The 17,727-nt window shown below is 37.5% G+C and overlaps 1 long non-coding RNA gene across 2 annotated transcripts in view; it reads left to right on the top strand.

The window, feature by feature from the left end:
- LOC129045623 (uncharacterized) overlaps nt 1–15,178 on the top strand; it is a 40,603-nt gene extending 25,425 nt beyond the window's left edge. The window contains exons 3-4 of one of the 2 annotated variants that reach the window (XR_010410235.1): nt 9,514–11,947; nt 14,473–15,178. This is a non-coding gene — a long non-coding RNA (uncharacterized LOC129045623). Of the gene's footprint in view, nt 1–9,513 lie in introns of both variants that reach the window. The other variant, XR_008505597.1, reaches the window with a different exon arrangement.
- The last annotated feature ends 2,549 nt before the right edge of the window (nt 15,179–17,727 follow it).

Raw genomic sequence — 17,727 nt, 5'->3', positions numbered from 1 at the left:
TACCTTAGAAAGCCTTAACGTTCATACTTAAGGTTACTATGGTAACCATAACTCAATTCTTGGTGACTATAAATTACTTTTTATTCCTGTATGTTAACTTTGATTCTTTATGTCCATATGATATCTAACTCTTCAAAGTAACAAACTGTAGCCTCTCCATAAAGATAATAAATTAAATGGGTTAAAGATCTTTCCCCCTAATGATTATAAAAAGAACTGTTTGAAGCAGATAGTGATACAAGCAAGAATAGAAAAATTAGTGTGTTGTGTGATAAGGGAGGGCAACACAGAGGGTCATGGTAGACAGAAGCACGGATTATAGTGAAAAATAAAATGACCATAAGTCAGTGAATTATATTCTAGGTAAGATATATAAACTCTGCTACTTCACAGATGATTAGGGATGGAAAAAAATACTTGAGCTGTATGCACTGACTTCCCCTTCCTATGCTCATGGTAAATATCAGTGATTAATTGTGGCAACATTTCCCTATTGATCTCAAACACATCTTCAGAATCCTTCATGACACAATACTGTAGGCAGTGACCATTAATTGATCTCAATTCTCAGTTCTTCTAGAAATGCCTTAATTACGAATGTTGAAAAGGTAATAGTCTCCATAAACTTTGCGTGGATCAGATTCTACAGTTCCTACAGATAGATCTAGGAGGTTCGTTAGAGGATTTACTAAAGGAACTGTGATTCTGACATTAGTGATTCTACAGGGGAAGGTGACCAAGTTTTATTGGGAAGGTGACCAAGTTTTATTGAAAAGACGGGGGCTTGGACTCAAGAGGAGCCCTAACTGTGGCACCTGGGGAAAGAATTTAACTTCTCAGAGCCCTGATTTATTTGTAAATGTATATAGCAATAAGATCAACAGTGTCATTCCGAGGAAAGCCCTCATCACATTTCATGACGTGTACTTGAAGAGAGGGGCAGCAGCTACGCTCCCCATGTGAATGGCTTCAAAACTGGTGACTCATGGAGTCTGGACTGGTGCAGCAGATCATCTTCATCTTCAAATGAATATGAAGTTTACACTGCAAACTTTATAGTTTAAGCTGTACAACTCGAAAGAACTTGATTAAGTCCGGCTAGAAACAAAGTTTGGGTGATTACAATTTGTTTCACTTCCCTAGCTAGATTGACATTTCCCTGAGGGCAGAGATAACACTTAGTTTGACTTCAAGTCCGTAAAAGAGCCTTGTATTTATGAGACTTGAAAACATTTTAAGATAAATTAAAAAGTTAAGGGGCGCCTGGGTGGCTCAGTCATTAAGCGTCTGCCTTCGGCTCAGGTCATGATCTCAGGATCCTGGGGTCGAGCCCCGCATCGGGCTCCCTGCTCCGCGGGAAGCCTGCTTCTCCCTCTCCCACCCCCCCTGCTTGTGTTCCCTCTCTCGCTGTGTCTCTCTCTGTCAAATAAATAAATAAATAAAAATATTAAAAAAAAAAGATAAATTAAAAGTTAAGTGATAAGGCACATGAAGGTTAATTTAAACCTAATACCTCTTAAAAACTAAAGATAAACACAGAAATGACTTCCACTGGTTTGAGAATATCATGACACAGATTAAACTATAGCATGGTGAATGTAGCTTAGGTACAAAGTAATATAATACCACGATTAAAGATGATAGGACTTTGAGACTAGAGTGGTTATAATCCAGTTCTACGGATTGAAAAACCAATGCTATCTTAAGAATATTATCACATATTTTCCAAAATTATTAATTATCAGATTAGACTACCCATAGAAATGATAAACTATCACCTAGATAGTTAACAAATGAAAATAGTTTTCTGACACAATTACCTAGGCCATTCTCAACGTCGCATTTATTAATCTGCATTCCTTTTGACTATAATTAGCATATTGCATATGCATATATCTACTTTTAAACATTAAGTAGTACTAGAGTACTAATAATCATAGCAATAGTAATAAAAAAGAATAATCTAGGAAGCTATATATTATCTGATTGGGAATGGTAATTATAATAGCACAATAACCATTTCTAAAATGACAGTCAAGTGAAATTCATGTGGAATACAGGCCTGTGGATGATTTAGAAGAAAATACTTTGGAATAGAAAACTTAGAAAGGAAAGAAGCAAAAATGTAATGAGAAAGAAAGCAGTATCCGGTATACCCGTTTCTTCAAAACAGGTCCTTAGACAAGGAGAACTATATAAAAAAGAGATATACAAGACTAAACAGGGATCAATAAACAATAACTAGAAAAAAAATGATCAAGAAGGTAATACTATGGACCTTTCAGAGAGGATTTTGACAGTATGACAGGTCTCATCAAAGAGGCTACTCGAGTTAGGATCAAAGCTATCGTTATAGGTTGCACTACAAATTTTTTACGAGGGGGCATAGGACTATTGAAGTTTGTCAATAATTGTTTTACTTAAAAAGTTTCTTCTGAATATTTTATGACCACTGTGCTTACAGGAATCTTCTAGGTTTCTAAATGGGATCTAGAATTGTTAGCAGCATCATGTTCCTAATTTGGGTCCTCTGGTCAACTGGCCACAAGGATCTTGTATAATAATAAATTAGCAATAAAATATACAAAACCTTTTGCTTGTAGGAACAGATTTAAGCAGTTGTTTTGTTTTTGTTAAGAATCCTGGAGTTCTGAGTGTTCTTTTGTACATGATTGTTTGTAAAGAAATAGGACCGTGTGATATCTTGCAAACAGTGGAAATTTTTCAAGTGGTAACTTTCTCTTATTTCAAAGGTGTTAAATGTAGCAACTTCAGAAATGTGATTAAAGAAAAAAAGAAAGAAACTGGCGCTGCAAAACTCTGCCTCCCAGAGATACAGCCAGTAGTTGGTATGCTCCTGAGGGCCAGGCCCGGGTCCTCCTTGTTCACTGCTGTATCCACAGTAAGAGCATGGGATGTGGCACATGGTAGCAAGAATAAATATTTGTTAAATAAAATAAGTGTTGGCATTTTGGTGTATGCAGTCCCAGAATTTTTTTATATGTAAATATTCTTTTAAAAATGAGATCATAGTATGTGCATTTTGAATCCTGGAGAGGAACTGAATTTTGAACATTAATCTTGAATTGATAATACATTCTCTTACTACTATTTTGCAGATTCACGAAGTCTGACAATTGGAAGGGAACTCAAGCCATGTAGTCCAAAGCTTTCATTTTACATACAAGGGAAAACTTGGTCTTAGAGTGGTGAACAGATAAAATGGGGTTCTAAAACCCAGGCCTCTAAATTCCAGCCAGATTTTTTTTTCTGTCATATAATATGACTCCTTACACAGTATCTTCATTCAAATTTTTTGAACTGAAATTGAAAATTCATGGGTTTTTTTTTAAAAGATTTTATTCATTTATTTGAGAGAAAGCACACATGCACACATGCACGTAGGAGCATGAGTGGGTGTGGAGGGACAAGCAGCAAGCAGACTCCCCGCTGAGCAGGGAGCCCAAAGTGGGGCTTGATCCCAGGACCCCAGGATCATGACTTGAGCCGAAAGCAGACACTCAACCGACTGAGCCACCCAGGTGTCCCAAAATTCTGCTTCTTTAAGAATTTGGGTCACTTATATTTGGGTATTCCTTTGAAAACTTCTCACTCTGATATAAACTTTAAAGAGTTTGGCTAAATTCTCTGTGAAGATACTTAGTGCATTATAATTACCAAGTCTAGGTAATTTCAAATATTTTTATGTCTTCTGTTATTCAGTAACTTCTATTTATTTTAATATTTAAACTTTATTTTTTAATTCTACTTCAAGATAAATACATATTTATTATAACTTGATTGATATGTGTTTTGAAATCGCCAATGGCTTTTCTATTACCAAAAAAAAAAAGGCAAGAAATCTCTATACTTAAAGTAAGTTGCTGTCCTTCAGAGGTAGCATCTGCTTTCCCCCAACACCAGTCAGTAATTAGAAAGATTTATTTTCCTCCCAAATATTTCCATTCTTCATGTACACTGTTTCTTGTACCATTCATCTTACTTGACATAACATGATTTCAATTAGGTTTTTAATGGTCGAGATACATGTCTGAAGATTTTGAAGGTGAGTAGTTACAAGTATGCCCAGTATTTCCTGTCAAAATGCTAATACCTCAGGCTATTTAAGCAGTAGCCTCAAAAAAGGAAACATCAAATTAAAATAATTATCAGGGTATATTTTGAATGTCACCGTGCAATATTATTAAACATAATCAGAATAAACCAAGTCAAATTAACAAGGCAACAGTCCCACATCCATCCCCCCTTCTCCGCCCCATCCCCGTTAAAAGTGATCTTCCAAGCTGGGAATTTACAACCATCTGTTTTTGAAAGTGTACATGGTAAATCTTTAAGCCATCTTAGTCCCTTCCTCCTCCTGCTTCAGTCATTTTTTCTAGACTTTCCGAACATGAAAAAATAAATTGTAGTAGCCAACCCCCTTCCCTCCCATCCTTTTAAGTGTAGACTTTTTTCCTCCCTCCTTTACAATATTACAGTATTAACTCAAGGCTTTGAGGAAGTCTGTGGCCCTTTCTGACAAAATGAAAATGACAAAGCTGTAAAACAGATTCTGACTTTTTGTGAGAAGTGAATAGGGAGATGGAAGAAAAGGAGAGGGAGGGTGGTGGAAAGCAGGAAAGAAAGAATATAATGATAGAGATACTATGACTGTCATTTGGCTCTCATTCGGTAGCACTGCCTAACTATTTTTCTTAAGTTTCTTTAATTTTTTTATTTTTTTAATTAATTATTTATTTATTTTTTTTACTTACAATCAAAGGCTGAACAAGAGCTGGAGTAAGCAACTTCTCCGTATCCTTTCTCCGTCCTCCCATCCCGGGTCTGTGATCATCTGCTCTTCTCCAGCCCGGAACTATTTGCAGTGGGGTTTCCAGCTTAGCTTTCCCTCTAATTGCTATCCATCTGTTTCCATTAAGCCTGTAAGCCATTTGTCTCATTTAAATATCTCGTTCCTTTTTCTGAACACTTCAAACCAAATTCTGACCTCAAATATTTACATAGCATTTCCACAGATTTCTGCATCTGAGGACAGTGTCTTTTGCTTTTTTTTTTAAAGAATGTTATTCAGCACCTTTCACACTGTGAAAGTGCTAAATATGCAATCGTTATTACTTTGATAGTAGGGTCGTAAAAAAAAAGTTGAATGGAGCTTTAAGTTCATCCTTTTATAAGATATTCTATAATTTAATCTAAGGATTATAGTATCTTCCTCTGATCCAACCTCAAGAGAATTCTCTCTCTCACTCTCTCTCTTTTTTTTTTTTTTTTTTAACATTTGAGCTTTTTCTTTTACTTGAGGTATAGTTGACACACAGTGTTACATTAGTTTCAGGTGTACAATGTAGTGATTCCACCCGTCTATGTGTTATTCTGTGCTCACCGCAAGTGTAGCTGCCATCTGTCCCCATACAACGCTATTACAACACCACTGACCATAGTCCCTATGCTGTACCTTTTATCCCTGTGACTTAGTCAATCCATGACTGGAGGTCTGTGTCTCCCATTTTGCCCCTCCCCCACTCCCTCCCCTCTGGAAACCATCAGTTTGTCCTCTGTATTTCTTGAGATATTAGATCTTAAAAATATGATTAAATAAAACTAATCAGCAGTTGGAGTTATCACAGTAGCTCTAGAGTACTCCTCCAGCAATCTAAAACAATATTTCAATGACATCCCTAATCTCTAAATTCTGCCTTGTTACATATGAAATGGAAGTCTCATAAAAAGCCACAAGTGAACAGATTCCACTCCACATTCACTATGACGTAAGCGCTAACTTATTTTCCCAGAGGTAACTTACTGGGCATAAACCAGTTCCTCCAAAGACAGTGATGACAACAAGACACATGCGCACACGCACATTTCACGTATCTGTGTTTAATTGGTTGCTGTTTCTGCAGTGTGAAATCAGCAATGTTGCAGTCTCCAAAGAATCTCCTAAATGTTGCTTCCCCCCTTGTTAGCAGGCATCTGTCACCAGTAATCTTAGGTGACTGTTTAACCTGTGAAAAGCCAAAAGAAAAAGAAATTCAATATTTTCATCATATCCGTTTCTTGGCTCCTGTATGTTTATTTTTAAAGCTCTTTCCATCAACTGTTTACTTCATTGCTGTCCAAGGTCGTCTTCTATTCCTCTAGGCATCTCTTCTATTACCTCTTGATTATTGTCTCTTATATGCATCTTTTACATCCTCCCCTTTGTACCTTTGCTCACGGAGTTCCTTTCTAATTAAGTACCTGTCAGTCACTCTTCCCCCAGACCAACAGTTCAAGACCCAGTTCGAATTTAATTCCAGCCAATGATTCACTTTGCTCTTATCAAGTTACTCTCTTCCTTCCATGTGCTTTCAGTCTTCGAACAGAAGCAGGTGTAAGTGATAACTTACCTTTTGCAGTTTTTCTCTTCCCAGCATCTCATCATACTGTACTTGTTTGTGGGCTTTTCCTCTGGTTGTCACTTCAACCGAGCTTTATGATCTGCAAGGAAAAGCAAAATTCTCTTGTTAGTAGCCTCCCATCCTGGCATATTCCCATACAGGGGAAGTTTTCAGTAATGCTTCTGGAGTTTATCTACAGGGATACTTCTTTTATGAGAAGAATTCTATTTACCAGGATTTTGTATTAATACACACTCTGGAACTTAATTATGATAATATCTTCCGGATCCACTTAAGAGATTGCCTTATAATTGAGAGTGTTATAGATGTGGTTTTTCTGAATTTCATTAAGTAAATATTCCAGGAGAGGGACCAAGATGATTCTTCCCTATAATAAAATTGATTCTAAAATCAACAGTATTCTAGCAAGGCTACACAATCCACTTGCCCCAGCCCCCACCATATTTAAATGTGCCTTATGGATTTCTACCCTGTTCCTACTCAGGGAAAAGTTGGCAAAAGGGGAACCTTGTCAGAGACTTGGTAATTCAAATAGTCAGTTAGGCTGTACAGTGCCAAACAGCCAGCGTAAGGTAAATTCCTGTGTAGTTTCCTTCTTCTGGCCCTTTTCTCCCTCCTACCGCATAGTTCCTTCTCTCCCTCATTTTCATGATCTCTTTCTTGGGCTCTTTCCCTTTACTGTGGTCTCTGGGTCCCCTTTCCAGTTTGGGAGCTACCTCTCCACGTTTGTTTTTATTCATTACCTCAGGAATTTTTCCATTTGGGAACTACACATTTCTACATATTAAGGCATCTTTTGGTGTCTCTGTCTCTGGATAATCATGAAAATATTCCTTTTGTGTATTTTGCTAATTTCTTCTCTCAGTCCCAAAATGTGCCTTTCTTTCCCATCTTGTTCTACAAAGTCTGGGCACATTGGCTGGTTTAAGACTTACAAACACCTACACAAGACAAAGGCCAGTTGGTAGCTAGCTTGTGCATAGAAAGCTGGGGGGGGAAACTATCTCTCATCTCCTTTTGCCTTGCTTTACTTAGCATCACTTGAATTCCCTTTAGCTTCCATTTTTTTTTGTCAACCTTCAACTTCCTTCCATTCTCTCTCAGCCAAAAGCAAGGACAATTTTTCTACCTTCACTCCTTAAATTTTGAGTCAAGTCCATTATATGCCCCAGTGATTTTTCTTGGACACTATTGACATCTGATTTAATTGGTTTGACATGAATTAATCTTGGGATTTACCTGTAGCCTCCTTTGTAATTCTTTGTTTGGCTAGTGCTCAAGTCTTGATTTTCTTGGCAGTAAGTTCTGAATGGAAATACCTAGTTTTCAATGTAATACATAAGATCTCCTAGAGCCTATTCACAAAATTAGACAAGTAGATTATGTAAATTGACCTATAAAGTCTTCTTTCCTCCACTATCCAATCTGTTCTCCAGGTTCTGATAAGAGATATAGATCAAGACATGGGAACAGTGTAGAGTATTTTTCACTGGTAGTCTATGTATAGATATTTTAGTATGTGTTCATGAATATCCATTCCTGATTTTTAGGTAATTTGTTTTTTTACCTTGAATGTCCGGTTAAAAGAAATGTGGGCCTTTTCTATTTTATTCCATCTCTTTCAGTGTTACTGTACAATTTAATTTGTATGTATTGGCTTTTCTTCTTTTCTTCTTGGCATCAAATTTGGTATGAAATACCAATACTAATATACTAAATGAGTCTTTTCTTTTTCATTACCCACAACTTTCATTTTCTTTTATTTTCAAAATCCAACTCCCTATTAATAGTTTCCCTTTTTCTGTCTTTTACTTTATAAGTTCTATACTCATAGTCTTTACTACATATTAAAAGAAAAATGAAGAAGTTATGTAGCATAGAAGGCTTAAGGAATATTTCTGCCCTTATTCTAATTTATTTGCAAATAAATGATAGTTGGGCATTTGGCTATCTGGGTCATACTTTCCTCTAGTTAACTTCAAAATTATAGATTAAAATGGAGTCACTTTGCCACTAGCTACTTGGCTAGGTTCCAAGTCTTGTTCTACCTTGCCCATTAGGGAGCTGGGTCCCTGTTCTACATGTTTGTGGCTCCTGTAGAATTAGTTTTCCTGGCCTTTGATGCTACAGCATCAGCCAGCTTAGGGAGATATTATAAGAAAAGGCCTATGACAGTATTAGTGTAGAGATAGAGATGTGTTGTTGATGGTGCCATTTACTATCTCAAAGAGGGTTCACTTTATAATGATGCATGGGAGAGATGTCTTGGCACCAGATGTCAGCACCAGAAATAACCACATCTCCTGAGCATTTGGACCCCATGTATTATCAGCCAATCATATTTTTCCCTTCAGCTAAATTTGTAGTCTTTCTCTGGCAAGTAAACTGAGCCATATGCATCCTAACCTCACTTTGAACTTAAACTTACTTTTCCTACACTCATTTTCTACTTATCACAGTTTCTGTGACTATCTTCTGCTATGGTGCAGCTATTTATAATAGGGCATTGTAATCCTGTTTGGAAAGCAGAGGGGGTATAAACAGACAATCCAATAAAATCACATTGCCTATTACTTGCATATAACTCTACAGGTATACTTTGAAGTAGATATCTATCTCAACTTGAGAAAAAAAAAATAGCTGCAGGATAGAAAATGATGGATATTGAGGAATCACACAAGTTTATGTTTGGACTTTAAATGGTGTTAATTTTTAACAGTAATTTTCCTTAAGACAAGGAATTAGTATTTTTGAAATAGAAACATGAAATTAGTTACATATTTAAATATGGAAAGTAAGGCAAGCCCCCAACACTTGCATATTAAAAATATTACTGTTAATTAAAGGTTATAATTTATGGGTAATACTAAAATTATCTCAATAAAATACTATTTATGATTTTTAATATTTAAGACAGCTAGCTCTTAGATTATTATTCAGGTGTTCTTATAAATTGTTCATGAAGGCTTATTTGCAATTATTATTTAGAATTATTTTATAATTTTATATTTGTGAAGTTTAAAAATATGTTTATATGAGCATTTATTCTCACAGTATTCAATATCATGCTCTTACTTTCCAATTGGTACAGCTATGGACATTTTGAAATTCTTCCAGATATCCTTGTGGCCCTCTGCATTTGTTTCAGGGCGTCGAATAGTGACAGGTAGGTGTTTGCTGTTAGAGATCTTTTGCTCCTAAATGTAAAGCTTAAGAATTTAGCAGCACCACAGCTAAAGTGCCCTTTAATGGAAAGGCTAGAAATAGAAATAAAATATATCTTTTAGGTTTCTAAAAGGAAAACTGTAAAAGGCATACAGTATTTGCATTTGCCAAGGGAGCTGGCCACTTTCGTGAGTTATAGTTAATAGGATCCATCAATGTCAGCAAATATGTCCAAGCCATTTGCAATTTGGAACCATCACCCTTCAATTAACGACTCATTCACCACACACTCGTTTTGATCATGAGAAATTTGCTCTATTTATATAAACTACAGCTTTTAAAAAAATGTCAGTTTCACAGACCTTTAAGTGGGCAGCTAATAATTAAGAACTGATTTTTTAAAATGGTAATAATTATGACAATGGCAAAGTGGTTAGCATTTTGTAACTTAAAGTGCTTTCTTATATTATTTCTTTCATTCTTCAGAATATTATTATTTCAAATTTACATATGAGGAAACTGATAAGGATCTCACCTAGGGTCAAATAACCAGTAAGTAGAGTAGCAGGGACGTGAAGAGAAGCCCTCTATTTCAGGTCCCATACTGTTTCCAGGATTCTGCTCTAGATCTCAGTTATATATCATCTGTAATATCCAGTTGTGCTTAGGAGCATCATGAACTATTGTTAAATAAAGTTGAATCGGATATTAATGTGGAATTTTGATAACCCTTCATAATTATAGTAATTAATATAAAGCTTATTAATTTTTAATTTTTAAATTTGGGTCAAATCCTTTTTATAGAACACATTTGTCATTCTGCTATCCTGGGCAATATGAAAGATCTCTGCTGCTATTTACCTTGGTTTACACAATTTAGAATTGCCCCTTCTAGAAGCAGTTTATCACAGATTAATTCCTGAAATTTAAAGCATGTTTCTCTTGCATCTTATTCACGGCCACAAAAAAGTAAAAAGATTACTTGAGAGAATCACTGACGTTCAAAAGATAAAATATTGATTTCTTGTTTTAATACAGCATATTGAAAAAACACCTGTGTTATTTTTAAACTGCCAGGGATCTGAATATTGCTTCATTAAGGTATAGGTAGCTCAGGGGCTCAGTAACTAACCTTAATATAAATTCCTTATTGGAATAATATAAATCTTTGGGTTTACTTTTCTTTTACAGGGTTCAAAATGGTGACAAATTTCAGACACCAAACTAATGTTACATTCCTTGGTGTAATATGGTGTTCCTTAGTCCAGACTGCACTGCAGAATCATCTAGGATAATTATGATCACCCTAACCCAAAAGAGTCTGAATCACCAGAGACGGGGCTGGACATTGAACATTTTAAAAACTTTCCACTTAGTTCTGGGGCGCCTGGGTGGCTCAGTCAGTTAAGCGTCCAACTCTTGATCTCTACTCAGGTCTCAATCTCAGGGTCGTGAGTTCAAGCCCCACGTTGGACTCCATGCTGGGTGTGGAGCCTACTTAAAAAAACAAACAAAAAAACTTTGCACTTAGTTCTAATCTGCAGTCAAGGGTTAAAAAACATTAATATACTTGAGATTCATATTGGAAAGGAATGATTGTTTTCTCTACCACAAAAATCTCTCTGTACACAGCCTTTCTTCTTAGTTGGTAGCCAACCTTCCTTTGCGTTGTACTTTGTTTTCAAATGCCCTTGGCAGTCCACGGCTCTTCTGACTAGAAGCCTCAGTCACTCCCCAGAAACGCCTCCCAAATGAAATTAAAATGAAACAGACTTTATTTTGAAATAATTATAGACTCACAGGAAATTACAAAGGAAATAGACAGAGGACCTGTATAGCTTTCACTCAGTTTCCCCCACAATTGGTCCATCTTACATAATTATAAAACAGTATCAATGACAGGACTTGAATACTGACACGATGTATGCATGTAATTCTGTATTTTCTCATGTGTAGGCTCCTGTAGCCGTCAGCGCAATCAAAAGAGAGAACTATCCCATCACCACAAAGATCTCCCTCCTGCAACCCCTTTAGAGCCACACCCAGTTCTCTCCCCCACACCACCCCTAACCTCTGGCAACCATTAATCTGTTTCCCATCTCTATAATTTTGTCATTTCAGGAATATTATATAAATGGACTCACAGTGTCTATGTCCTTTTTGAAAAAAATTTTTTTTCACCTAGCATAATGTCCTTGAGATCTCTCCAAGTTGTGTATATCCATAGTTCATTTCTTTTTATTATTAAACTGTAGTACATTTTGGTTGTTTCCAGTTTGGGGCTCTTACAGTAAAGCTGCCACAATAATGTTTCATTTCTCTGAGATAAATGCCCAGGAGTGCAATTGCTGGATTATGTGGTAAGTATATGTTTAATTGTTCTAAGGAACTTCAAACTGTTTTCCAGAGTGGCTGTACCATCTATATTCCTACCAGCAATGTATAACTGACCAAGTATCTTTGTATTCTTGCTAGCATTGAGTATTAGCACTATTTTTATATTTTATCATGCTAAGAGGTTTACGGTGATACCTCATCACGGCTTTAATTCGCGTTTCCCTAATAGCTGGTGATGCTGAACATTTTTTCACATTTACTTGCCATCCATATATTCTCCTCAGTGAAATGTCTCTATGTTTTTTGCCCATTTTCTATTGGATTATTTGTTTTTACTGCTCAGTTTTACAAGTTCTAGATGAGTGCTTTGTCAGATTTGTTTGCAAATATTTTCTCTTACTCTTGTAGCTTGTCTTTTCATCCTCTTAACAGAATCTTTCCCCCCCAAAAATTTAATTTTGATGAGATCAATTTATTGTTTTTTCACTTCTATGGATTATATTTTTGGTGTCATGTCTATGAACTCTTCACTAAGCCTCGGGTCCCCCCAATTTTCTAAAAGTCTTATATGTTTTCTATTTTACATTTAAATCTGATTTGGGTTAATTTTTGTGAAAGTTTGAGGTTTAGATAGAAGTTTATATTGTTTTGCCTGTGGATACTCAGCTGTTCTAGCACCATTTGTTGAAATGCCTATTCTTTTTCCATTGAACTGCTTCTGCACTTTGGTCAAAAATCACTTCCCCACCAGGCCTCTGTTGATACCACACTGGTTGCGACAGGGAGGGACATCTCACTGCCTTCCACATTGCCTCCACTGGCACTGTTGGGGCCATCTTGTCAGCACTGAGCAGTGGTGAAAGTCCTGACTCTCTACTAGGCCCTCTCTGACACCGCCACAGTGGGGAGAAAGAGGGGTGCCTATTCCCTCTGGGTGGGGGTGGGAGTCCAAGCCTCCCCTCACCTCCCCCCACCCCGTCTCACATCACACTGATGCCATGGAAGGGGATCCTCTTTACCACCTGCGGGAGATGAAAGTCTCAGCTTCCCACTCTGCCTTCTCGGACACCACCCTGGTGGTGGGGAGAGAGTTGTAGTGTTCCCTACAGGTGGGCAAGGGTGAAAGTCTTGGCTCTGGGGGGAGTGGGGCGGCAGTGTTTTCTGCGCATTTGGCTGGAGTAGAATGGCTATTGTCTAAATGTCGTCTGCCGTGCTAGGCTGTCCCTTTCCTGGTCCATTGGCAAGGGAGAGCAGACTGTTCTGGGGGCTTTATTTTTTGGCTCTGTGTCATTAGTGTTTTGGGATTCTTCAGTACCCAGTCTGGGATGTGTGAGGGGAGAAGAAAGTCCAGGGAATTCACCGTATACTTCCTTGAGTTCTAAGTTCCCTAGTTTGCCTGCCTTCTTCTTCCTACTTTTCAAAATCTTCTTGTTTGTTTTATATATAACGTCCAGGAATTTTAGTTGTGCCTAGTGGGAGGAATAGGGAAAAGCACCCCGATTCATCCTCCAAGAAGCAGAAGTCCGCATGAATTTTGGATAGGACACCTGGCTTATCATTTACCAGAGACTAACCTACACATTTGTGAAAAATCTATCACAGTTTTTGAAGACTATGGTCACGTAGAGAAAATGGATTTTACTTACATATGTAATCATGATAATAGTTAATAGTTCTTTGGCACTTAACTAGTATAAACAGACAATAATACTAGGTCATACAGAATATTAAAATCCTTTTACTAATGAATAAACTTAAAGAGGTTAAATAATATTCCTTTTGTTACCTTGGTCTTCCTAATTCCAGAACTTGTGCTTTTTAACTATAATGCAATATTGTTTTAACTACACTTCCAAAGTTTCTTAGAATAATGCAGTGGAAAAAAAAAATTACGGTAGGAGCCAAGGGACTCTATTTTCACACAAATTACACAAAATTCATTTCCTGAATCTGGGCAAAAGCTCTCAACTTCCTGACTCTCAATTTTCTCAACTGTAAGATGATCGGTCAGCCTTGATCTTTAAAATCTTTTCTTGAGTCCTAACTTTATGAATGTCTAAACATACGAAGAGAAATTCAACTTGGAATTTCGAGGGAGGAGGGGCATTCCGAAGCCTGTGGAGTCCTATCTGCAACAGTGCAGTCGATGGTGGCGGCACCAAGTGGGAATGAATGAAGTAGAACGACCCAGAACGTTCATCTTCTATCTTTGCCACTTATCACCAGATGCACGTTTACAAACACCTGTTTCTGAATACACAGGTTATGTGAGCCATGCAAAGATCTCATGAGCCTTGAGAGAGTCAGGCTGGAATGACAGGATGCGAAAACCATTGTCACGTGGTGTTAACGTAGGCGGAACATGGGGATACATGTGCTGGGAATCTGCTCCTCCAAATATTGAGCAGGATTATTGTATATTTGGATGCCTCACTAAATGGTGAATGGCAATGCTTAATGCCCAGATTAAAGCTCACCTATCATATCTTTTCTGACTGTTCCATGACTTTCTGCCAATCATTTTCATTTTCTCTGCTTTGTATTTCAGCCTGTTTGTAATATTTTATGTTCCAAACTTGCTCAAATTTTCTGAAAGGAGGAACATATTGCCATGTGAAAAGATAATGGATCTGTACATCTGCTGAGTGCTCTTGTTCTCACAGAGAAACTTCATATGTACAAGAAAAAATAATTCAGCATAAGTTCTATTTTTTTTTCTGTAGCTCTCCTCAGCTGTTATCTTTCTTTAAAACTGTATTATATAAATGTCTAGCAATGAACAAAGTGATTTTTAACAGATGTTTAATGTAACTTCATAAACCTTTGCAAAACATCTAAAATTTTCCTGGATGGGGGGGTGGAAGGTGCTGGAGGGGGTACTAATGGAATAGCATAAATGGGCTTTTCTAGGAAAAGAGCTACATGTATATTATCTGTGTATGTATAAAAGTTCTCCTAAAAGTTTTTGTTTATGGATACCATGCATGCCATCGTTTCATGAACTGTTTTTCTTATAATATTAATTGTACTGGATAGTGGATTAAATAAAATTTTTATGTTTCTTTGCTGCAAGAATTCTGCCTTTATATACCCCTCTTCATTATTAATCTTCAAGAAGATTACTTAATGTGGAGCATTTCCTCAGATTGTTCCTCTTCTGAACTTTTATCCTTCATAGTAAATAAACATTGGTGAACTGATATTCTATGAACTGGATTTGGGTAATGGTGCTACAAATAAATAATTCAATATCCATATTCACAGTACACATTACTGTAGAGTAGGGTTATTCAAGAAGATTCATAGGGAAAATGAAATTATCCAGGACCTGATGGAATTTCAGGTTGTTCTAGATTTATATACACTCCATTTATATACATCCTTTACATATGAAAAAGGAAAAGCTGGTGGTTATGTGAGAACTCATTCTTTTCCCTTTTATTCTTCCTTTCTCCTCTGCTAACTGGCCCCAGTGCTGATATTCATAAGACTCTGGGCCAACTCTAGGAAAGCAATTGTCAAAGGACTTAATCAAAAAAGAAAGAAAGCAATTTGTACAAAAATATTTATAACAGTACTATTTTAAGCAGCGAAAAAAGTAGGGAACAATTTAAGGCCATAAATTTGGAGACAGTTAAGAAATCCACCATGGAATACCACAAGGGCATTACAAAAGACAAATATGTGGATGGATTTGCTATAAGGTATTTATGTTAATATCAATCGAAAAATCTAAATCCAAAATCACATATGCACGCTAATTATAACTATGATAATTCAGATCTAAATCGAGAGTGCTCAAAGAGATATCTTACAAATAGACTTGGATATTTATTCTTTTTTTTGCATAAGTTTTTCTGTTGTTCAAATAATAATTATAAAAACAAAAATGTCATCCAGTTTGCCTCTCTTGGGTCGGGTTTTTTGGAGGCAAACGTGAAGATGGGTTTTCGAGTGCAAGGCGTGAAAGGACAGGGAGGAAGCTGGACTGGGCAGGGGGAGGAATTGAACTGACACAGGCTAGCAAATCTTTGACCAATGCAGCAGGAGCTAGGAAGGGACTATTGCCCTTTATAGTTCTTCTGCCTTGGACGAAATGCTGGGGCCTTTCAAGTCCTGCCTTGCTCATTCAGCGGACATGGGCTTTCTTGAGAAAGGGCCTGAGCACAGAGGGTGGTTCCTTACAGCAGATGTGAACCCTGGAGTCCCTGCTCTGGGCAGGAAGTACTTTCTCGAGGGGGATCTGAAAGAGCAACTCTGGGTCCATCCCACATCCCTATTACCAGATTCTGTAGAACTGCACTCAGATAACCTCAGAGGGAGGCCAGTTCTGAAAGATTATTTTCCCTACTTTTTGGAGACTCTCCTCAGTGGCACACTAGATAAATATTCCCTTTGCCGTGGTTTTGGCTCAGATTGTCAAGTTGTTGTTTCGTGTTCCAAACTAGACTTATTCCAGACGAGGCCAAACACCAAATGCCAGGCTAAGACATGAAACTGGTACTTAACCTTAATGGTCAGGAAACGTTCGTCACTGTTGAAATGATAACATTCCCATTCACATTTTTGACACTTTCCAGAGGAATAACTGTGATTACTTTAGATGGGGCAGAGATAATTTCCCATTCATTTTTTTTGCATCATTTCTCCTGGGCAACAACCTCCTTCACAGAGCCCAGAGAACTTCCTTCATCCTAATTCTGGGTTACTGGCTTATGCAAAAATCCACAATAAGAAAAGTGTTGGGGCACCTGGGTGGCTCAGTTGTTAAGCGGCCGCCTTTGGCTCAGGTCATGATCCCAGGGTGCTGGGATCCAGCCCAGCATCGGGCTCCCTGCTCCGCGGGAAGACTGCTTCTCCCTCTCCCACTCCCCCTGCTTGTGTCCCCTCTCTTGCTGTCTCTCTCTCTGTCAAAAAAAAAAAAAAAAGTGTCAAATTTTAAATAAGGACAGGATCATAAGAGTACTGTGCTGATCCATATTAGAACAAGAGGTTAAAGGAAAAAAAATCAGTAACACTGATCTTATTTTTATTTAACATTTTGGTTTTATGGGGCACCTGGTTGGCTCAGTTGGCTAAGCGTCTGACTTCAGCTCAGGTCATGATCCTAGGGTCCTGGGATCAAGCCCTGAGCCCAAACTGGGGCTCCCTGCTCAGTTGGGAGTCCGTTTCTCCCTCTGCCCCACCCCCTGCTTGTGTGAGCTCTGTCTCGCTCAAATAAATAAATAAAATCTTCAAAAAACTTTTTGGTATTATGTTCATTATGGGGTTTTTGCATTAGTTTTGATTTTTAAAATATAGTGCATTAGGATATTTCTCTTGATTATGGAGTTTTTGGAACCCTTTAAATTTTGTACCTGAGGTGAGGCCCTCCTTCACCTCACCTTAGTCCCAGCCCTGGTAACTTAACACCTTAAAAAAAAACCTCTTTGTCCCAAGTTTCTCCTTGTTATTTGTTATACAAACTGCTTTTCTATTACTGGAACCAGAACCCACAATACTCAGAGGTAGTAGTTTTGTATCATAGAAGGTGAAGGCTCTCAAAGGGCCTGTATAGTTTCTCTTACACACAGAACAGAAAGACCTCAGTTTATAAAATGCCAGACACTCTTTTTGTAGTTATGAGGGCTCATCAGTTCTGGCCTACCACATTTAAACCATTCTCTCCCATTAGACTGATGGCAGAGGGTGCTATTCATCTTGTTCTCCCCCTATTATCTAATCCCCTGACCCCTAAGCAGGTGTTAAATGTCTGTTCCAGATATTGAAAAAAGTAAGTGTTATAGGAAGCATGAAATACATG

Source organism: Mirounga angustirostris, unplaced genomic scaffold (assembly GCF_029215605.1).
Source record: "Mirounga angustirostris isolate CCGP_5_RB_7025 unplaced genomic scaffold, mMirAng1.0.hap1 SCAF_3, whole genome shotgun sequence".
Lineage (NCBI taxonomy): Eukaryota > Metazoa > Chordata > Mammalia > Carnivora > Phocidae > Mirounga > Mirounga angustirostris.
This window is presented reverse-complemented; position numbering and strand designations above follow the sequence as displayed.